Source organism: Lipotes vexillifer, unplaced genomic scaffold (assembly GCF_000442215.2).
Source record: "Lipotes vexillifer unplaced genomic scaffold, Lipotes_vexillifer_v1.1 scaffold851, whole genome shotgun sequence".
NCBI classification, from domain to species: Eukaryota; Metazoa; Chordata; class Mammalia; order Artiodactyla; family Lipotidae; genus Lipotes; species Lipotes vexillifer.
In genome coordinates this window covers 83,247-106,969 of record NW_006778810.1, presented here as the reverse complement: position 1 = coordinate 106,969, position 23,723 = coordinate 83,247, and the positions used below count along the sequence as shown (strand labels likewise).

General features: G+C 48.7%; 1 protein-coding gene and 1 non-coding gene across 2 annotated transcripts in view; one reads left to right on the top strand and one right to left on the bottom strand.

The window, feature by feature from the left end:
- The window catches only part of PCSK6 (proprotein convertase subtilisin/kexin type 6), a 250,646-nt gene that overhangs the window by 162,437 nt on the left and 64,486 nt on the right, over positions 1-23,723 (bottom strand). The gene's annotated exons all lie outside the window — the stretch shown is intronic.
- Positions 13,784-13,856, top strand: TRNAG-CCC (transfer RNA glycine (anticodon CCC)). Its single transcript has one exon. It is a non-coding gene; the product is annotated as a tRNA-Gly (tRNA).

The window sequence follows — 23,723 nt, the reverse complement described above, 5'->3', positions numbered from 1 at the left end:
TCCTGCTGAGATCCTGACTGATAAAGTAATTGTTACTGGAAGTGATCCTAAAATAGACCCTCAAAATGGGATACTGAGGTTGGGTGGTGCATACATTTCTGGAGCACTGAGATAATCACCTTGCTGGGGACGTGTGTGTGTGTGCATGTGTGACTAAGGGTAATCCACAGCACTGGATTACACGCAAATCCAGAGCATCCGTGATTACACATAATAATACTGGGATGAAGTGCAGGAAGAGGTGGGGCCTTGGGAGAACAGGGGCCATGGCAAATGCGATTGCAAAGCTTGTAAAACTGGGTCGATTCTGCTTATGACCCTAGAGAACACACATGGGGGAAAAGAGAAATTAAAAGCTAAGAATCAGTAACTAAGAACACATGTGGAGAGCCAGAAGGCCCCCCATGGCAGCCCCAGAGTGTGATTTTAAGGTTCCAGAGTCAAAAAAAAAAAAAAAATTGAAATGCACAACACTCCTAGGTAAGTAACAGTTGGGAAAGGTGGAAAGAAGAGGGCCCATCAGAGCCAGGCAGACACTGACTGCAACAGAGAACTGACCTGCCCCATCTACAGAAACAACCTTCCCACCAGCTGTGAGGGGAAAGGCTCACCTCTGCAAGAAAAGCTACTGCCTCACAGCGGGGGCGGTGGGGGGGTTCTCTCCTCGGGACCCAGTCCACACCCCTCGCCGCCTACACCCACAAAATGAGTTGCGTCCCAGGGATCCAGGAGCTACCCTGGGAGGAGAGAGCCAGTGTGTACCAGCAGGAGCCTGGACCACGCGAGAGCAGGCGTATGGGATGTAAATGGTCCAGACAGAGCCAGACTCGCAGATACGGGTGTTTTCCCCACAAACGGGGTGTGTAATGTGTAACTCAGATACGCAGGGTGTGTTTACAGTTGGTAAGATTGGCCGATCAACACAGAGAGTGAACCAAATCTGATGGCTGGTGAGGTCAGGATGCTGGAACTACCGACGCCTGTGAGGCAGTGGCTCTCCAGACTCGAGGGCGCTGGGTCCCCAGGGGCTCGTCACACCCAACGGCTGGGCCCACCCACAGAGGTTTTCATTGAGCAGGGCCGTAGTGGGGTCCAAGCAACTGTATCCCTTGCAGGGTCCAACATGCTGCTGTGGGTGGTCAGTGGGGACCCCAGGAAACAGGAATGTTGGAGGGATCTGTTCTCTGAAACCTGCTCAGCCACCCCTCACCAAGGAGTTAAGAAGGTGCCTGGGGGAGGCAGGGCAGCACCCTTCAAGGGTTCCAGGTGGCCGTCCTCTCTGTCAGGCAGGTGACCGAGGGTTGCTCCAGCACCTCTCAGTGGGAACCACGGGATTCTGAGAGGCAGACGCCAGTGGTGGGCACAGCCGATGGAGGCCAGGAGTTAGGTGTGATGATGACCCTGAGCAAAGAGATGGAGTGAGACCCAGGAAAAGAGGGGCAGCCTCTTGACACAGAGAAGCCGAAGCCTACTCAGCTGCTGCAGAGCCCTGCAGTGGGGATTCCCAGTATCTCAGTGCCCAGACCCAGAGCTCCGCAACAAGCACAGAAAGACTGGGGTGCCTTTAGGGGAGAGCCCTTCCTCACACCTCCCCAGGCTCCTGCAGCCCCCTCCCGGTGGTGGTGCACTGGGGGAGGGGCATCCAGACCTCCTGGCAGCTATGAGACTTGAGCTCTGAACTTGCACTGATCCCACATCCCTGAAATGCCACCGTGGCCCACGGGTCCTGTCTCTGACTGATGTAAGCGCTCCTTGTATTGTTTTATTTTGTTCATGGACCAGGTCTGCCTGACGCTGTGTCCAGTGCCCCCGAGGGCCCCTGCTGGGTCATTTCCCAGCTCCAGAACACAGAGTCTGGCAGGCACGCCAGGGAATGGCCATGGCCCCACTTTGGCTCTGGGGTGGGGGGCTGGGGCTATTATAAAGAAAGGGCCATGGTGCCGTCTGCTCCTTCTGCGATGCTGAGTGATACCCTGGGCGAGCCTTCTGACCTCAGGTAAGGAAGGGTTTCTTCAATGAGAGCAGAGGAAGCGCTATCCACAGAGGAAGAGACTGGCATCACCAGGGGCAGGGGGTGGGAAAATTGGGAATACTCTGTTACAAGGCACCTGCGCTACCCATGAAGTGGCACAGGGCTATCTGAAGGTGGACTTAAATTAGTTAATGGTGCATACTGTGAACTCCAAGGAAATCTCTTAAAAAATTTTTAAAGAAGTATAATTGATATGCTAAGTGAGGAGATAAAATAGAATTATCTAAGAGGCTCCATTATAATCAGAGAATGTAGAAAAAGCAGGAAGGAGAACAAATCTAACAGAAAACAATTAGAAACATGCAAGATATTAAGCCAATGATATCAGCAATCACTTTAAATGTGAATGGCCTAAACATACCAACTAAAAGCCAAAGAAAGAATGGATGAAAAAAAAAAAACTTTTGTGCTGCAAAGGGCACCACCAAGAAAGTGCAAAGATAACCCACAAAATGGGAGAAAGTGTTTGGAAATCACCTATCTGGTATGGACTTGCATCTAAAATATGTAATAATAAAAGACAAAACAATACATGGGCAAAGGACTGGAACAGACATCTCTCTACAGAAGACATGCAAAAGGCCAAGAAACACATGAAAAGATGCTCAACATCATCAGCCATCAGGGAAACACAAACCAAAACCAGAACAGCACTAGGATGGGTGCAAAACACAGATAATAACAAGTGTTGATGACAATGTGGAGAAACTGGAATACTCATACACTGCTGGAGAGATTGTAAAATGGTGGAGCCACTTTAGAAAGCAATCTGGTAGTTTCTCAATAGGTCAAACATAGGGTTACCATGTGACCCAGCAACTCCACTCCTCAATATTATCCTAAAGGAGTGAAAGCACACACCCACGCAAAAAATTCCATGCAAATGCTCACAGCAGCATTACTCATAAGAGCCAAAAAAGTAGAAACAACCTCAATGTCCATCAATTGACAGACAAATAAAATATCCATATATTGGTACATCCATACAGTGGAATATTTGGAAATAAAAAGAATAAAGTACTGGCACATATTACAAAATAATCTTGAAAACACGCTAAGGGAAAGAAGCCAGACACAAAAAAGACCACATACTGTATGATTCCATTATATGAAATGTCCAGAGTAGGCAAAGCTATAGAGACAGAAAGCAGATTAGTTGTTGCTTAGGGCTGGGGGAGTGGGGACGGGATGAGGAGCAGCAGCCAGTGGGTGTGGGGTTTCTTCCTGGGGTGATGAAACGCTCTAGACCTGACTGCATCGATGGTAGCACGCCCTGTGAATACACTGAAAAACACTGAATTGCATATTTTAAATAGGTAAATCACACGGCACATGAATTATATCTTAATAAAATGGCTATAAAAAAAGAGGAAAGATTGATACATACAATTATGTAAAAGTTAATTCTCCTATTTAATCAGAAGACACGTACACAAGTTTTTTAAAAATTCACAAACTGGGAAATACTATTTCCCTCACTTGTAACTGATAAAGCACTGGTGTCCAGTACACATAAACCCCGCCACCCCAATTCTAGGCACGTGCCCAAGAAAAACTCTGGCATATGCGAACCACAGGTCACCACAGGTCACACACAAGGCTGCTCTTAGCAACAATGTTCTCAGTAAAAATCACAAACATACATTGCCAGAAGGACAGATACATCACGATTTGTTGGCCAATGAATACTGTATAGCGGTGAAAATAAATGAACCACAGCTCAGCTGGGGCTGTGGCTACAATGCGGCCGAGCCTTAGAAACATGTAAAGGGGGCCGGGGGGTGGGGGGGGGGGGAGCACTCCTCAAATTTGATCCTGGACTGGAAAACTGAGATGCCGTCACTGCTGTGGCAGGGAGGGTGGGGGTGGGGGGAGGTCCCAGAACAGCACACAGTATATCATTTTTAGAGAGCTCAAAAGCAAAACTAAGCAAGGTACTGTCTAAGCATGTCTTCTTCGCCTGTGGTACATGCACTGTTTGGACAGCGGTTACCCTGTGGGGCTGGAGAGGTGGGGGCACGGTGGGGTTAAATTAATCACATGAGGAGGCCATTAGGCTGAGGTGGCTCTAAGGCCTAAGCAGCCTGCATTTACAAGCAGCCAAACCCAAGCTTGTAAATGCCTCAAGGTTAAGAAATCAAAACCTAAGGACAGCCAATCAGGAACAGCTAACTAGGCTTTCCCAAATAAGGCAACTGCTGCAGTTACAGCCTATCAAATCACCTCCTTGCTTTGCTGCTGTGTCTCCCCTATAAAAGTCTTGCTCCTGTCTGTACAGCGTTAATAACCACTTCCTGTTGGCACTGCCTGATTCAAATCGATTTTTGCTCAAATAAATTCTTAAAATTTTCAATATGCCTTGGTTTATCTTTTACCAGTGGGAAGGAGGTGGCTGTAAGGAGTAAATGAGATCAAGCATGTAGAGCAGTTTCTGGCCCAATAAGTGTTTACCATCCTTGTCATTGTCACTGTCATCATCCTTATCACCATCGTCATCCTCACCGTCATTACCCTTTATCATCATCATCATCATCGTCTTCCTCAGTGTTTTCCTTTGGAGCGTACAAGTGATCCCCCACTGCCCAGTCCTCCAGTATCACTTCCACTCCTCCCAGCCACTTACCACATTCTACTGGTTGGTTATTGGTGCAGGTGTCTCCCTGGCTGGAGAGCAAGTCCTGAGACCAGCTTGCCTCCTTGGTGCTCTCTGTGTTCCCATAGCAGCTAAGTCAGAGCCTGCCCTTCCCTGAACTGCTGCTTACTCTGAGCAACTGTAAGAGGTGGTTTCTCTCGTTACAACACAAGACCCCCTCCTTCCTGATAGTCCCTAAGACACTGGAAGCGTACTACAGCCATTGTGACGCATGGCTGGCAGACACTACCTCAATTTCCAACACTTTCTCTTCTACCCGCCTCTTCTGTAGAGGCTGTAGAATCTAAAATCCTGATTTCTCAGACTCCCTTGTAGCCAGCGTAGCCAGCCAGGGACATAGTTCTATCCCATGAGCTGTCAGCACAAGTCCCTGGGGAAGGTGACCTTTCCTGAATAAAAAGGGAAAGACTTCACCCTTCCACCTTTTGCCCCCAGCCCTGTCTCCTGCCTGTAACTTGTACGTGAGGCCTGAAGGGGAGGGAGACACCGACAGGTCCCGCGCCAACGCTGGAGGGCCCATCTCCGGACCTGCTGTGTGAACCTTTGTTTCAGGCACCATCTTCTTGTTTAGCAGCTGAATGCATCCCGAGCTACTGTCCCACGATGCTCTGAAATTGGTGGCATGTTGTCTTATCCCTCAGCAGAATGGACACTCTCCACTCTCAGCAGGGGAGCTTTTAGATTACCGCTTAAATTAAATTGTAGCAATCTGATCATTTCATATTTCAGCTCTCACACCCCAAGATGGACTGTGACCCCAGGATGCCACAAACACCCAGCATTCCACAGCTCCTTCAAAATCAATATGGAACCAACCCAGGCAAGATGTGGGGGAGAAGCTACAGCAGGCGCTGGTAAATGGGAGTGGGCCCTGGGCTGGTGGTCACAGTGTCCACGCGGGAGGCCTGCGCAGAGCATCTGTTGGCCCAGTGGGCTCACTCACAGCTGCACTAATAACCACCATCCCTTTTCAGTCAGGCAGATGTTGAGGTCCACACCATGATACTCACAACAGCCAGATGAGAACGCTATTTAGAAAGTGATTATTACAATCATACGTTATAGATCAATGCACGACTTGACACCCAGAGATGCCAACTGGCTCGTCAACTGCTGAGCAATTTGCAGACAAAGTGCTGGGATTAGAACCCGGCTCTTCTGATCCTACAGTCTGTGTTTTGGCCACTGGCTCTGACTGCAAGAGCTACCAGATCAAAATTGCCTGATAAAATGAAAAACACCCATTGTGGGGAGATTTGGCTCTTACAAGAAGAGCAGCAGAAGAGAAAACAACCCACCTGTTGCCCTCCTGTTCCTGAAGTCCGATTACGACTCTTGCTCATTGAATTAGGAGAGTCAGTGCTCTGTGCAATCCCTCCTGAGTGATGTCAAGACTAAAAACAGTTTGGGAAAAGGATAAAATCCAGCATCCCCAGGCACACTCTTCTCCGTCAGGAGTGAAAGGAGACCTGTCGGTTGTAATCAACAGGCAAACGCACGTTGTACAGAGCTGCTCCAGGCCCCAGGTTGCCGGGTCCAGGTAACAAACTATTCCTTCCTGAGCTTCTGCGTTGGCTCCCAGGTGCCCACACAGGCTAACTGATAGTAAGTTTTACTTAATCTAAAATTTTCTTTCATCCTCCAGAGAGGATCATTAACCAATTAATTTCAAGCAGGAGTGTCCTCTTTTGCATCCGTGGTGGTGGACATGAGTCTGGCTGAGCTTGCCAGGCAGGGGGACGGCTGAGGAGGGCGCATCCCATGTGGGGCTGGCTGGAGCGGCCACTGGCCAGGTGCCTCCCTGGGAGCCAGTGGGCAGGCTCTGCGGCTGGGGTGTCCTGGCTTCCCAAACCATGGCTCACTGGCTCTTTCTTGGTCTGGCTTAACTTCTATCTTTCCCACCCTAAACTTTTCACATCAGCTCATCTTTTCCCAAAGAAAAGATGAAAGGTAAGAGAAGCAGTATGTCTGAAACCTTCTCCATGACACCTTTCGCTAGCTTTGAAGTCCAACTTTAAAAACAGACGGTGCCTTCCTAGTCTGACTCCAATGCCTGACATTGAAAGGACATGTCATTCCCCTCTTTTGGTATTAACAGTAATCACCGTGATGATAATATTATTAGTATTAACATGCATAAGTGTCCACTTTGGGCCTGGCTTTTTCCAAGCACCTGTCAGGGGCACCAATAACTTCTGTTCTCCAGTAGAAAAAGCACAAAGAGGTTAAGTTACTGGCAGTAAAGAGAAGCACCTTCTTTCATGCCTTCATTCATTAGATTTTTATCTTAGAAGGTAGTTCTGTTGTTTTCCCTTTTGAGTGTGTATTTTTAAACTCTTTATTCATTCATCAATTCATCCACTTAAAAGCATCTGTTTGATTCCAGCTTTTCTAATATAAGGGGCTACTTAGTTTTTTGTCCCATTAATATGTTATGTCAGGAATCAAAAATCCCTTGTTTTATATGTGGGAGATAAGGCACTGTCCTGGCTGCCAGAACAAAGCAGGCAAATTATGGCTGTTTACATATTTATCATATTTAACACATCTTATTTTGCCAACTCCTCTTAAAACACATTAAGTATTTAATTAGTTTTATTTCCTTTTAGAACGATGACATTTTATTTGTCGCTATAATGTAATTAGTGTAATGTCAGCTAACACTATCTCTTTTTCATTATGAAATATTTTGTTTCCTTCCAAGTTCTCTCCTAACCAAGTCCTTATATTTTTTTTCTTTTTTTAAAAAAATAAATTTATTTATTTTATTTTTGGCTGCATTGGGTCTTCATTGCTGCACACAGGCTTCCTCTAGTTGCGGTGCATGGGCTTCTCATTGTGGTGGCTTCTCTTTGTTTTGGAGCACAGGCTCTAGGTGCGCAGGCTTCAGTAGTTGTGGCTCCCGGGCTCTAGAGCACAGGCTCAGTAGTTGTGGTGCACGGGCTTAGCTGCTCCGCGGCATGGGGGATCTTCCCGGACCAGGGCTCGAACCCGTGTCCCCTGCATTGGCAGGCGGATTCTTAACCACTGCGCCACCAGGGAAGCCCCCAAGCCCTTATTTTCATTCACTTTCCCTGTACAGTGCACTCTAAGATGATTTTACTTCCGAAAAATGTCACATCTTCCTCTCAGTACTGAGACTCTTCTTACTTTATCATTGTTCCCTATTTTCACTTAACGTCCTTTCATGGCTATTATGTTACGTGTTCCAAGTTTTATAACCCTCCAGCATTCATTTTAATAGAATTAGGAGAATCTATAAATAAAAGAAGCTTCCTAGAATAATGCTTTCATTCTCCTCCACTCTCCCTACCCCCCCCTCTCACACATGCCCTAAATTTACCAGCAGATGGGGAGCTTCCTCTCTCAGGCAGAGATTCTCTGGCGAGGAGCCTGAGGGCAGTATCTCTGGTGCGTCTGGCCCGAGGCAGCCTGGAGCAAGGCAGGGGCAGGATCCCAGCTTAGGACAGCCCACCGTTAGGACTCCGTGCAGGAGGGCTGCTAGTCCAGCTCTCCAATCCGATGACTCAAGAGAGGCTGAAAATTCTGTACAAAGTCAATAATTCGAATCCTGGAACTAGAAAAGCACTGCAGAACAGGCCCAAGGAGGTAAGTAGCAGGCCAGCAACCCAGACCGGCACCACTGTGCCAAGGGTGTCTGTTGCAGGCTTATCTACCTGCGGGAAGGTCCTTCAACAGCAGGACTCTTTTCCTTTATGTGGACTGGGTGCTTCTCCCCAGGCTGAAGCTCTTTTCCTGGGAAACAAGCAAGTTAAGGGCTCAGGGAGCCACAGTAATCCTTCCAGATGCAGGCGTGACCCCAGAACACACCTTACCAAAGCAAACGTCCCCCGAACCCAGATTCCATGGGGCTTTCGCTGATGACCTCACTGGCCCCAGGAAATCCCTAGGCTTCTCATCCTTATCTCTACACACAGATTTATGATATGTCTCCAAGGACAGCAGGGGATGTCTTCCAAATCTGTCCTATCCCCACCACAACCCTAAAGATCTTTTTCTCCCAACATTTTATTGTGAAAATTTTCAACATACAGCAAAGTTGAAAGAACTGTACAGCAAACACCCAAGTACCCACTGCCCTGACTCCACCACTGACAATCGCTACAGTGACTCTATCACATTCCTCTCCATCTATCCATGCCTCTATCCATCTGTCAATCCACCTTATCTCCAGTGCATTCCAAAGTAGACTGCAGTATCAGTACACGTCCCCTAAATACTTCAATATATACATCATAATGGGGAGTTCAATACTTGCTTACAGATTTTTTCTTTTGAAGTAAAATTTACACATGGGGAAGTGAGTAATTGTTAGTTATACATTTGTTAAGTTTTCATAACCGTGTGTACCTGTATAGCCCCAAGCCCCTATCAAGATAGAGAACATAGCCATCACCCCCAGAAAGTCTCCCTATGCACCTTACCTTCCCAGTCAATCCCCACCCCATAGATTAGTTTTTATGCCACCACAGATTGGTTTTGCCTGTTCTAGAAATGGAATCAGATGGCTCTCTTGTGTGAGGCTTCTTTCACTCTGTACAAAGCCTGAGATTCATCCACGCTGTTACAAAGCAGTTGCCTATTCCTCTTTATTGCTGAATAAAGACGCCCATCGAAGGAATACATCACATTGGTTTATCCATTCTCCTGTTGGTGGACCTCAGAAACTTAAGGAATTGTGATAAACAAGCTCAACAACCCAGGAAACTCCATAAGCCTCTGGGGGAAAAAAGTCAAACAGAGTTTGCCCCCAGATTGCTGAGAAACCAGCAGGGGGACAGGCAGGCTGGTGTCTTGCTCTGATGGATGGGAACATGTGTCCGTCTGATTCTCTCAGCAAAGCACCACGACCTGCTGGGGAAACCATGGCACCCGCTCCTGCTGGCCACAGGAAGGCTAGTCACAGCGGCCAACATGTCATCTTCTGCTATGAAAAGGCTGATGCAGAAATCAAACTGGGCTCAATGCTAACAAAACTCCCCCAAAAGACCTCAGGACAAAGGCGGTCATTTAGAACAAACTGGGCAGTTCCGGCAAGATGGCTATTCCCTCCTGGCTGCATCCATTGTCTATAACAATCTTTGAGCATCTCTTCCATGCCCAGGGTGCATGCAGGAACACAGCCCTGCCTGGAGACTTGGAGTCTAATCCATGCAGCCTGACCACACGATTCAAATGAAACACAAACACCAAGGGGAGAAAAGCAGTGGCGAGCACGCAGACAAGTTTCCTTGGCTTTGCCGGGAGAAAAGCGGTCTCAGTGGAGGTGCCGAGTCATTTCAAGACGCCCCCGAGGACGTGAGTGTGCTAGGGAGACCCCGGGGAGGAGGCTGAGCGGCTGCCTGGCCCCAAGACACGGCCAGGCTGGCACAGCCGTCGGCACAGCTCAATGCACCGCAAGTGACAAACTTCAGGAAAGGAACCAACTGCTGGAAAGTAAAACCAGCTTTTAGTGAGACAAACCAACTGGCTTGAAGAGAGGCTTTTCTAATGGTTCTATGTAGCAATCGAAATTCTGACACAAGAAGAAAACAGAAACACATCCAGGGCTCTTTGCAAGTAAAAGTCAAGTTGGAAAGTGGAAAGATGCTCCTGGTTAGGTTTTGGAAATGCACTTCCTCAGCTGGAGCAAGAATGACACAGCTTGTCATTATGTGGGGTGGTCAGTCCTGGCCCCTGGCCACGAGCCTCAGAGATGGTCTTCCTGACTTAGCAAACCCACCTCTACCTCGGGGGTTTGTTTGGATTTCAAGGCTACTTGGTGTGAGAAGTAACAATCTGGTTTTAGGATGTTCCTGGTGTGGCCATATATCACAGGAAGGTAGAAAACCATGTTCCTTGAGAAAGCAAACCAAAAAAAAAAGACCTAGAAAGTACCAGAAAGTTCATTTTATACAAGGACACGAAACTCTGGGAACAGAAAGCTTCCTTTCCCACAAATGGGTTTTTGCATCTTGAACTTGAATGGAGGGGTGTGAGGGTGTGGAACTGACAAAGTTGTGGTATATAAATTTGTTCAAGCTACTGAAACAAACCCCGCTGCTTGTCTGCAGCTAATAATTTCATATTCCTGCAAAAGAGAAATTGAGACGTGCTTAAGATCTCAGGCATGAACGACTACTATCTAACTATCTATTTATTTATGGCTGCACTGGGTCTTCGTTGCTGCGAGCAGGCTTTCTCTAGTTGTGGCGCACGGGGGCTACTCTTCATTGCGGCACACAGGCCTCTCACTGCAGTGTCTTCTCTTGTTGAAGAGCACAGGCTCTAAGTGCCCGGGCTTCAGTCATTGTGGCACGTGGGCTCAGTAGTTGTGGCTCTCGCGCTCCAGAGCGCGGGCTCAGTAGTTGTGCACAGGGGCTTAGTTGCTCCATGGCATGTGGGATCTTCCCGGACCAGGGCTCAAACCCGTGTCCCCTGCATAGGCAAGTGGATTCTTAACCACTGCGCCGCCAGGGAAGTCCATGAACGGCTACTTTGATAGCAGAACAGAAATAAGGTTTCTTTTCTTTTCACAGAAATTGGGCTTTATCAAGAGGAACCCAAATAGGGATATTTTTGTTTGTTTACGTTTAGGAAAACAGCAGAAGATCAAGACGTGTGTTAGACCGAGTGCCTAGTGGCCACAAATGGACTTATTTTTCCGTGTTAAAATCTGTCTTCAGCCAGACATACCTAAATAAACCCTGACTGGAACAAGGAGACATAGATCCAGGTACGTGGGGTCTAGCAGGGCTGCAACCACATACCTCTGCCGTACCCTCCAAGAGGACACTTGGAGAGTTAATGGTGGCACCGAGGCCCCGTCCCCAGGGGCAACGCCAGCCGGACACACCTTTACCCACTCAGTCCTTTGCATGGTGCCAGACTTCGCGCCAGCACCCGATAAATGCCTGCTGAATAAAAGCAGCAGCAAGTGAATTCCTCTGCCCTCTGATGACATCGTACCCAGGACTTTTCTCCCTCTCTTGGTATTCTCCTCTCCGCCCTGCCCTGCACCCCTCCTGACAACACACCTCCTGAGGGCTGAGCCAGTGGGAGGTACCAGGAGGCTGCATCCTCACCACCCCAGGTCTCACAGGCTCTGCTGACCCTGTTTCCTCCCTTTGTCCCCTCAGCCCGAGGTGGGTAGCAGCTCCCCCTCCGTGCTGGCCAACAGCCTTGGTTGGTTTCTGTCACCCTGCTCACACATCTAGAAGCAGCCCCGCTGTAAATGTGCCTCTGCCTGAGCCGTTGAGCTGGGTTGCTTCCCAACGGGACGCAGATTAATGCTCCCACGCATGGCCCACCTGCTCCCCGTTTCTCCTTTGCCTATGACAACCCGTGGACCCTTCCAGGTCTGGTTCAAAGGCCACTGGTCACAAAGCCTCCCTTGAACCTCCCAGGTGAAAATCAGCCCCGCTCTCCTATCATCCTAAAGCATGTGAACTTCACCCCTGTATTATTTCCAGTATTCCTCTTGCAATGGTTACTTAAGTTCTTTTCTGCTGTGGGTAGGGACCCTGCCTTGTTCACTCTGAGTTACATCAAGTGACCAGCCCAAAGCCCTGCAAACAAAGGGAACTGCGGATTTTACTTCCGAAAACAAGCAGCAAACACCCTCTGAACAACGTTCAAAGAAAAGTGACAGACGGGAGAGTCTATTTACAAACAGGAGATTCGTATCCACAATATAGCGACAGCACCAACGGATCATCAGGAGAAAAGAGAAATAACCCAACTGAAAAATGGGCAAAGAAGATAAGACATTCAGAGAAGAATTAAAGTGATTAATAACTTTATGAAGAGGTATTTAACAGTAATCAGAAAAAGGCAAAACAACCACGAGAGCTCATTTTCACCTGTAAGAACTAGAAATTTGAGCATTGATAACCTCCCCACAGGACCGCTGAGGGCCTGGCCTCCACACACTTCTGGGGGCAGTGCCACTCGGAGCCACCTGCCTGGACCGACGCCCCCCTCCCCGCCCTGCCCCCATGCTGAAAACAGCTTTGCCTCAGCAGTTCCCCAGTCTCTGGAGCCAGACCATATCAGTTCAAATCTTGGCTCTGGCACTTACAAGCTCTGCAACCATGGGCAAGTTACTTAACCTTTCTGTGCCTTGGTTTCCTCATCTGTAAAATGGGGATAATGACAGTACTTACTTCACAGGGTTTCTAAGAAGATTAAATGAGTCAATTCCAGGAAAGCACATAAGGGCCAGCAGGTGTCTGTAATGGTTATTCACTACTATAACTACTACTTGTTTTTGTTATTATGTATCCTACAGAAATTCTCATACATGTGCACAGAGTGGACGAATAAAGATGATCACTGCAATGTTGTTTATAATGTCCCCCAGAAAACCCCCCAAAACCTGGAGGCAAATCAAATAACATTAAGTCAATGCTGTAAACCAAATATGTTGCTTCAATACAATAGCTTTAAACTGTTTCAAAAGAATGAGGTAGATCTCTGTGTACTTGTGTAGAAAGCTTTCCCAGATGTATCGTTAGGCTAAGAAAAGCTAGGTGCAGAAAAACATGTTTGGCACAATCCCATTTACGTGAAAAATAACCCCCTAAACTCTCCATGTAAGTGTGCCGATGTGTTTGTGAAGCAGGACACACAGATACTAACGTGTGGACAGTGGTGGCGTCTGGGGGGAAGGTTAAGTTCAGGATGGGATGAGGGGAGGAAGGAGATTTGGGGGTTTTCCTCTTTATACATCTGCACTGTTGGAATCTTTATGACGGGAGAATATTTATAATACGTGTGTAACTTTATAAAATAAGGAAAAAGTACTGCATACAATCCTTATGAGTTGAACTAAGCACAGGTTATCAGGGTGGGGAGACGGGGAAAGTGACGGGCGTGGGAACCAGGGCTGTGAGGCCTGACAGCAGGCAGCCGGGCAGGGACGGAACCCATCCACCTCCTTACCCGGTGCTGGCATTCCAGACCAGCAGCAATATCCACCTTCCCGAGGACTCACAAAGAATCCACTGACCTAAATGTCAGGGGAAAGATTAGGTAAGTTACGGGCTAGCCACTAAATGATGCACTGAGCAGTCATTAAAAATTGCACCACAGGGACTTCCCTGGTGGTCCAGTGGGTAAGACTCTGCGCTCCCAATGCAGGGGGCCCGGGTTCGATCCCTGGTCAGGGAACTAGATCCCGCATGCATGCTGTGACTAAGAGTTCACATGCCACAACTAAAGATCCCACACGCCGCAACCAAGACCTGGAGCAGCCTAAATAAATAAATAACTATTTTTAAAAAAGTGCACCACAGAACAGTTATAGACCTAGGAAGTACAGCTGCAAAACTGTACAACCCTATTTGCCTAAGACGTTTGTGTGTGTGCCTCCATATATACAGATATATATACAGATATGTGTGCGCACACAAACACACACTCACACAGTTTAAAAAAAAAAAAAAAAATGAAAGGACACGGTCCAAAACGTTAACAGTGATTATCTTTGGGTGGAAGAATCATAAATGATTTCTTAAGTTTTCTTTGTTCTTTTCCATATTTTCCAAACTTTCTATATAGTGTATATTCTTTCTGTATCATACAAAGAAAAATCAAGTAATGACCATTTCACCTCCAGGCTGTGCCACTCTCTGGGCAACCCTGGGTCACGAAGCCCCTTCTCGCCAGTTCTGGTTTTTTCCTGGGTGTCTGCTTGACAGTGAGGCGTCCAAGGAAAGCTCCCCTCTCCTGAGGCTCTTAAGAGTCCAAAGCTTTGGGCTGCCTTCATTGCTGCATAGATAAGCCTTTGAAGTGAAGCCCAGGGCCAGAGGCCTGATAAGAAGGGAGGGTCTGAAGGTACAGCCGAGCCCTCTGCCTCGCTGGGAGAGTGCAGATACCTTCCCAGGGCACCCCTGTGTCTCAGCCTTCCCTCTGCCTGGACTGCACCCTCTGCCTTACCAGTTACAAGACCCAGACTCCAGCTCCCCGGCCAGCCCCGCTGCCACCTGCTCTCTGCAGCCTTTCCTGACGTGGACACTGGAATCGAAGGCGCCCCTGTGGAAAGCCTTGCTCTGACCTGGACTGAGCCTTAGTGAGTTACTCAGCTGCTCGGTGCCTCAGTCTGCTCCTCTGTGTAACGGGGTTAATAGGGCTCTGGGGTGATGATCAGAGCAGTGCTTGGCGAACAGTAAGAGCAGCGCAGGGGCTGGCCAGCGGCAGTGGTGATGGGGGTCCTGGAACCCAGTGGCCAAGTGACCCCTTTCTAATGAAACACAGTCACCAGGTGCTTCTGGGAGGTGGTGTGGGAGCTGAGGGCGGGGCCAGGGCCTGAGCAAACAAAAAGAACAAAGACGCTGACCACAAGAGGCTGCGGTCTGGTGGGGAGACAGACACCCTCGCAGGCTGTGGCCCTGGAGCCTGGGAGCCAGAGCTCAGCCCTGCTGGGCAGCAGACAGGTCAGGAAAAAGCACTTCAGTTAATCCTGAAGAGGAGCAGGTTCTCCAGGTGGACCACATGGGAATGGGCACCCAGGTTAAAAAAGCTGCCCCAAAATAGCAGGTGCAAAAGAAAGAAAAGGCATGTGGAACATTTCCAGCATAGCAGAGGTCTGGACTGGCTGGAGCATCTGGCAACTGTGAGGGGTTCTGGGTGGAGAATGGAGAGGCAGGGACAGGGGGACAGCTCGCTCCCCAAGGGCTGAGCCTGTCAGGCTTTGCTGTGGAGGAGCCTCTATGGGTTTCAAAGCAGGGAAACGACAGCACGAGGTGGGGAACGGCCTAGAGAGCAGTGAGGCAGTAACCCAGGCACTGTCAGAGGCAGGGAAAGGGCTGCAGGCGAGACCAGGAGGCAGAGAGAAGGAGCTGCAGCCAGCAGACGGGCACCAGTGGAGGAGGGAAACTCAGCGATGCCCTGGTTTCTGGCTTGGAGGACAGGGTGAGGACGGGTGAGCAGAGGAACAGCCTCGCCTCCTCCAGGCCAGGGGACTCCAGACCCCTATCTGATGAGTGGGCCAGCCTGCCCTCCCCCTCGCCCCCTCCTGCCCAGACTGTCCACCCTGGGGAGTCTAACAAAGACCCCGGGTTGGGCTGGGGCCTTTAGGGGGCAACAAGGTTCTGGTCAAGTAAACACAGGAGGTCATCTCTGAGAACAGTTGCACAAACAAAAAGGGGAGGTCTGGACATCGAGGTCCCTTTCGAGCACCCGACCGAGACACTGGACACAGTTTATCCACCCCCATGGTGGATGGGCCGTTTCTTCCCACTGAGAAGACGGCCACCCAACAAGGACTCTGTAAGTGACAGATGCTGGCCAGCGGTAGGAACTCATGAGGCCCCAGGAAGGGTTAGGAAGCTGAAGCCCACGGCCCCTTTCTGGCTGGATCGTGCCCCACGGTGGCCCATGGCTGTCCAGCCCTGTGGAGCGCGGCTGGTTTGTGCCCAAGTGACCAAGGGGGAGACAATGAGACTGTTTCTTCCTCTCCACGGTGCCACCGACTTGACACTGAGGGCATTGATGGGCTGGTTACCATGGGAACTCGAGCTGCTGATCCCATCCCATCCTGTGGAGCGTGAGGCTCCCTCCCGACAGCTGACGGCTATTCATCCCCGTTCTGCGCAGCACTGGACCGAGGGCCTTGTGTCTGCTGCCGGGTCTTCAAAATGTCCTACAGCAGAGGCACCGGACCTCAGGAAGACCCAGGACTCAGTAGGATGATGCGACCCTTGGGATCTGAAGAATCTACGGTGGGCTCCAGGGCACGGCTGGGCCACAGTGTGTGGCCGACCAGACCTAGGAGCAAACTAGAGCTTCACGGGCCAGCTCCTCCCCATGCATCAGCGCAGAGTCGGGAGCTGCCGGCTGAGCGTGACTCTGAGAAGCAAGGGATTAAGATAAAAGGTGTGGGTGGAGATGGTTCGGTCCAGACAGGAGAGGAGCCTGACCTTGCTCGGTCACAATGCTCACATCCTGCCCTCCACTGAAAGGCTCTCACAGGGCAGGGGCCACCTTTTCCTTATCTCTGAGGGCCCAGCACCCGCACACGAGCACATAACAAACACTGGTTGAATAAATGAGGGCGTGTCTGCTGGGCCCAGGCTGCCCTGGAAAGACGGCTCTGCCATCAGAGAAGCGGCAGAATTAGACCTGATCTCAGAGGGCAACCAGAGAGCCGATGTGGACTGAGGCACCACAAAGTCCAGAGCCCAGTGGCAGAAACACACAAGCCAGCAGACAGGGTCAGGATGATGGAGGCTTGGGAGCCCAGAGGGCACATCTGCAGAGCTGGGGAAGTCAGGTCCGGCCACAGACAGCCAGGAAGGATGAGGCGCTGACCAGGTGGGCAGGGGAAAGCCATCCTAGGCAGAAAGAACAGCACAAGGAAGCTGAAAGGGAAGCAAGTGCACAAAGTGAGGGGATCAGCGGGGCCGGAGCAGAAGGCAGTGGACTGGGCCTGCACGTCGTGGACGGGTGAGAGGCCCAGGCCTGTGCCGGGCAGTGGTGGGGAGAAGCCGGGGGGACCTAAGAGCCATCCGGGAGGCCAAAGAGGCAAGCTTGGTTATGGACAGGACAGGAGGCGCAGGAGCAGGGGAGCAGTGGTGACTTCCAGGCCTTGAGCTTCAGGTGGACGGTGGTCCCTCCTGTGGACGGGGACGCACAGAGAGGAGGAGGTTCGCAGCAAAGGAGGATCAGTCCCGTGGAGAATGTGCAGACTTTGAGGGACTGCGTGTGGCATCCTAGGGAGGGGTTGGGTTTTTTTCCCTCCACGTGGAGACTGTGAGTCTCAGTGCTGATGAGAAGGAGCCAGCGCAGGCTACTCAGGATGGAACACGTCACCTCCAGCACCCTGTGTATACATAAGCAGGTGGCAGGAAGGAGGCACAGCGGCTGGCGGGTCTGTCCGCTGCTCACCCTTGTTTGAGACACAGAGGTGAGGTTCCTCTGCCAGAGGGGAGGACGGGGCAGGCGAGCCGAAGGGAGGGCTTTGGGCCCTGGCCTGTCAGTCACCGGTTTATAACCTGCAGCAAGTCACACTTAACCGGACCTGAGGTCTCTTCACGGTAAAACAGGCCCTGTGGCACCTGCCTGCAGGTTGGTGTGAGGCTCCGTGGGCGACAGCACCCCCAGGGAATTGCCCACCAGGCGCAAGCACACGCCAGGGCCTCCGGTCAGTGCGAGGCCACGCCACAGTCCAAGCTGGAAAGGAGACGGCGCTCACAAGCGCAGCGCAGAAGGCCTCCCTGGGCAGGGTGATGGGAGGAGCAGGGGGACGGTGTCAGCGCCTGGCTGGGCTGGGTTAGACCAGAGGAACTACGTTTTAGAGGCAAGATCTGTGCAGAGAGACTCAGAGACCCCAAGGATCCCGGAGTATTCCCCAGGATGTGGACAGTCCTGCAAAGCCCAAGACCAGGGAGGGGGCCCCAGACAGTCCTCAGGCTCTCTCACCCCATCAGCAGCTGTGTTTCTCATCTGCACCCTTGGTTTCTGCCTAGAGAAGCTCAAACCCTCCCAAGGGACCAGACAGCCAAGCCAGCCACCCCGGCCTGGTTCTGAGTCCCCCTCGGACGCTGCCCTTGGGAGCTTTCCCGGCTCCATGTACTGCAACTCAGCCTGGCACACATCTCTCCGCCGCCGCCCCCATCAAATAAAACCCTGTCCACTTTGATCCATTACCATCCAAATAAAGATAACAAATGGGAAGGTGTGATACTACACAAGCTTCACAATCCCAATTTTGTTTGTACCCCCGGCCCCAGCTCACACCAGAACCTCTCCCTTGCCATTTGCAGGCCAGCCACCAGCATGGCTCCTGGTTCAGAGCATAAAAGACAGCCTCCAGCCAAAAATCAATACCAGAGAACTAGGCTGCAGGTGACTGGGGAAGCTGCAGGACTTCCCCTTGCCCCTCCCAAGCCCCCAACGCTCCCTGGAACAAGTTCTGGCTCATTTTAACACCCGGCTAAAGCTTCAGCTTGTTTTCCGTTGTAGGAACAAGCCATCCGCAGCATGACAATTTTCCTCTGTTGACAAGTGAATGACAAAGGCCCCCCTGAAATTCTGAGCCAGGTATGCTCCACTCAGCAGCTATTTTAAGTAAAACTATTTAAGGCAAGTTCAAAATCATTGAAGGCTCTTAGATCTTTTAGGGCCCTGACAGCCAGCCTACCGTTTTATGTTCAGACTCAGAACCAACAAATTAGCTCAATTCCCCAGGCAAAGCAGAAACGTAAGGGCAAGCGTGGTGCCTCAGTGCCACCTTTAAGGTAAACATCACTTCTAAGAGCTGCAGACGTTGAGCTGCTGTGATTTGGTTTGTGCAAACGGCTTGTTGCCTTTCTCTTCACGTGAATAAACAACTTGTCTTTTCTCAGTCATTAATGTCAAAGGTAACGATGTAGGTTGGAGTGAGGCCACCTCTGCCACAAACTGACCTGAGGGAGAAAGAAGCCTGGCAGAGGGAGAAGGCATTGGCCAGCAGCAGGGTTCCTGGGCTCTGGGTCCAGCTCTCCCAACAGCCCCGTGAGCTGCAGCCAGGCATTGTTTCCCTAGGTCACCATTTCCTTGACAAGTGGATCAGCCCAGCCTGGGGAGTGTAAGGCACGGGCTTCTCATACTGGGCCCACAGCTACCTGTATGCCCACAGGTGGCCCAGGAACACAGTGGTATGTGTGTATGATGTACATTTTTCTTTTCTTTTTCCCACCTTTAACATTTCATGTGTATCTCTGTGTATGTGCACATGTGTAGGTGTATGTGTATACCCGTATAAATATGCACGTGTATATATGCATGTACATATGGATGTCTGTATACAAGTGTATATATATATTTATTTATTTATTTATTTATTTATTATGGCTGCGCTGGGTCTTCTTTGCTATGTGCGGGCCCTCCCCAGTTGCAGCGAGCGGGGGCCACTCCTTGCTGCAGTGTGTGGACCTCTCACCACAGCGGCCTCTCCTGTTACGGAACGCGGGCTCCAGGCATGCGGGCCCCAGCAGTTGTGGAACGTGGGCTGAGCAGTTGTGGCTTGCGGGCTCTAGAGCACAGGCTCAGCAGCCGTGACCCTCAGGCCCAGCTGCTCCGCGGCACGTGGAATCCCCCCAGACCAGGGCTCCAACCCTTGTCCCTCACATTGGCAGACAGATTTTTAACCACTGTGCCACCAGGGGAAGTCCCTACAAGTGCATATATTACATATATGTCTACAAAGTGCATTAAGAATTAGAACACTGCAGATGAAGTTTGAAATTCTATTACTAACTAGAATTTGCTGTGGATCCTTCCAGCACAAGCTTCTATACTTTTACTACATGTGTAAACATTCATAAATATTACAGAATGGCTCAGTGTTTTTTTAAGTTTACATAAATACTATTACATTGTACGTCGGCAACTTGCCTCTTTCACTCAACATTATTTCTGACATTCATCTGTGTAGATACATGCCTAGCTCACTCATTTCTAAGTATTGTTGAGTACCCCATGGTGTGGCTATTTTGATATGTCTCTCCATTCTTCTGCTGATGGATATTTAGGTTGTGTTTCCCTTCGTTTAAAAATGCCTGTGTGTTCATTCCGGTACAAGTCTCCCGGTGCACCTGTGCAAGAGTTTCTTATGACAAAGCTGAGATGTGGACTTGCTGATGTGACCTGACCCCAGATTACTCTCCAAGTCGTTGTCCCCATTTCCACTCTGTCAGCAGCATCTGAAAGTCCCAGCTCCTCTACAGCCTTGGCAACAATTGATACTAACACGTTCCCAGTCTGCCAATCAGATAGGTGTGAAATGGGACTATTGCCTGAAGGTGCATTGCCCCAACAGCTCCTGGGGAGGCTAGGCATCTTTTCTCATCCGGGTTTCCTTTTCATTCAATTCCCTATTCATATGCCTCTCCATTTTTCTACCTGGCATTTATCCTTTTTCTTATTGATTTATAACTTTTTAAATAATCTACGCATTAATCTGTTATATGTTATAAATACTTTTCCTACTCTCTTATTTGCTTTTCAACTGTTATGATGCCTTTATTATACAGAACTTTTAATGGATCAATCTCTTCCCTTTTTTATTTGATCTTTTTGCATCTTGTTTAAGAAATCTTTTCCTTTCTCAACCCTCCTACACTGTTGGTGGGAATGTAAATTGGTACAGCCAATATGGAGCACAGTATGGAGGTTCCTCAAAAAACTAAAAATAGAACTGCCATATGATCCAGCAATCCCACTCCTGGGCATTCATCTGGACAAAACTCTAATTCAAAAAGATACATGCACCCCTATATTTGTAGCAGCACTATTCACAATAGCCAAGACACAGAAACAACCTACATGTCCATCAACAAAAGAATGGATAAAGAAGATGTGGTGCATATATACAATGGAATATTACTCAGCCATAAAACAAGAATGAAGTAATGCCGTTTGCAGCAACAGGGATGGACCTAGAGATTATCATACTAAGTAAGTCAGAAAGAGAAAGACAAATCCCATACGATATCACTTATGTGTGGAATCTAAAATATGACACAAATGAACTTATGTACGAAACAGAAACAGACTCACAGACATAGAAAACAGATTGGTGGTTGCCAAGGGGGCGGGAGGTGGGGGAGGGATGGATTGGGAGTTTGGGGTTAGCAGAGGCAAACTATTATACATAGCATGGATAAACGACAAGGTCTTGCTGTATAGCACAGTGAACTATAACCAATCTCCTGGGATAAACCATAAGGGAAAAGAATATGAAAAAGAATGTATGTATAAGAGAATCACTCTGCTGTAGAGCAGAAATTAACACAACACTGAAAATCAACTATAATTCAGTAAAATAAGTTTAAAAAAAAAAGGAATCCTTTCCTTTCCCTATGTCATAAAGGCCTTCCATGGCAGTTACACATTCAGGCTCTCATTCCATCTGGAGTTTGTTGTTATGGAGTGTGAGGTGAGGGTCTGGCTGCCCTTCCCTGCAGAGAGGCGACCCTCTCAGCGCCGTTTACTGACCTGCCCAGACTTCCCATCCACATGAGCCTCTTCTGCTCACATACAAGCTCCCACATATGCCTGGGTTGGAGTCAACTCCACCGATGGACCAGACCATCACTGGGCCAAGGCGGAGCTGCTGTGATCACCAAGGCTTATGGTGGCAGAGACGCTGCCCATCTCCCGTCTCAGAGTCGTCTCAGGTATTCCAAGACCCTACTCTTCCTTTGTGTGATTTCATACTCCATATCAAAACCTATCAGCACTTAGGTTGCTTCCATGTCCTGGCTATTGGGAACAGAGCTGCAGTGAACATTGTGGTACATGACTCTTTTTGAATTATGGTTTTCTCAGGGTATATGCCCAGTAGTGGGATTGCTGGGTCATACGGTAGTTCTATTTTTAGTTTTTTAAGGAACCTCCATACTGTTCTCCATAGTGGCTGTATCAATTTACATTCCCACCAACAGTGCAAGAGGGTACCCTTTTCACCACACCCTCTCCAGCATTTATTGTTTGCAAATTTTTTGATGATGGCCATTCTGACTGGTCTGAGCTGATACCTCATTGCAGTTTTGATTTGCATTTCTCTAATGATTAGTGATGTTGAGCAACCTTTCATGTGTTTGTTGGCAATCTATATATCTTCAGATGAATGGGTAAAGAAGATGTGGCACATATATACAATGGAATATTACTCAGCCATAAAAAGAAATGAAACTGAGTTATTTGTAGTGAGGTGGATGGACCTAGAATCTGTCATACATAGTGAAATAAGTCAGAAAGAGAAAAACAAATACCGATGCTAACACATATATATGGAATCTAAAACAGAAGATGGTTCTGATGAACCTAGGGACAGGACAGGCACAAAGATGCAGACATAGAAAATGGACTTGAGGACACGGGGAGGGGGAAGGGTAAGCTGGGATGAAGTGAGAGAGTGGCATGGACATATATACACTACCAAATGTAAAATAGATAGCTAGTGGGAAGCAGCCGCATAGCACAGGGAGATCAGCTCGGTGCTTTGTGACCACCTAGAGGGGTTGGATAGGGAGGGTGGGAGGGAGATGCAAGAGGGAGGAGATATGGCGATATATGTATATGTACAGCTGATTCACTTTGTTACAAAGCAGAAACTAACACACCATTGTAAAGCAATTATACTCCAATAAAGATGTTAAAATAATTTTTTTAATTAAAAAAAATACTTTGTTAAAAAAAAAATGAAGTAATACCACATGGTTTGAACAGTAAATGCCAATATGTCAAACTCCACTATAAAAAGATAAAAATTCCCAAACTGTCAAAATCAAAAATAAATAAATAGCTCGTACCTGGCTTAAAAAAAAAACAAACCTATCAGTACCACAACTAGACGACACTGAATTTACACGTTAATCCAGGGGACCTGTGACAGTCAGCCCTCCCTCCCATCAAGAACATAATCTGTCTCTCCATCATTCAGGCCTTCTTTCTCCCAATGCTTCTTTAAATGTTTTGTAATCTTTTCCACGAAAGTCTCGCACTTCTCTAAGATTTATTCCTAAGTCTCTAACAGTGCCTATGCTGCAGGGAATTATAATTCCTCTCATCTTTGCAGCTGTGGCCACTGTCGGGCAGCTCCTGTTAATCAAGCACCCACTCAACTCTCTCATTAGTTGGTCTCCAGCTTCTCTCGGATTATCATTGTGGCTAATTTTGTCATCTGTCAAGAGTGACACTTGACTCTTCCCAATCTTTATTCCTTTTTTTGTAAATTGTGTTGCATTATCTGGGGCCCCCAGGGCCAAAAGAGGCTCATTTGTCTTGTTCCTGATGATGCATATTTTTAAATGGAGCGGATCCAGAGCCTTTATCAGACTCTGAAAAGGATCCACGATTCAAGAAAGATGAAAAACCACTGGTCTAATTTACCTTTGCACCACATAAACAGAATCAGGTTATCAGTTGTATGAAAGAAAGAAAGTAAAGCAATCAAGCCAGAACTTGAGCGCAGCAAAGACTCAGGAGAAAAAGAGTCAGGGCAGGTACTGGGCATAACACTAACTGCCCATGAAGGGTTTGGGGAAAGAG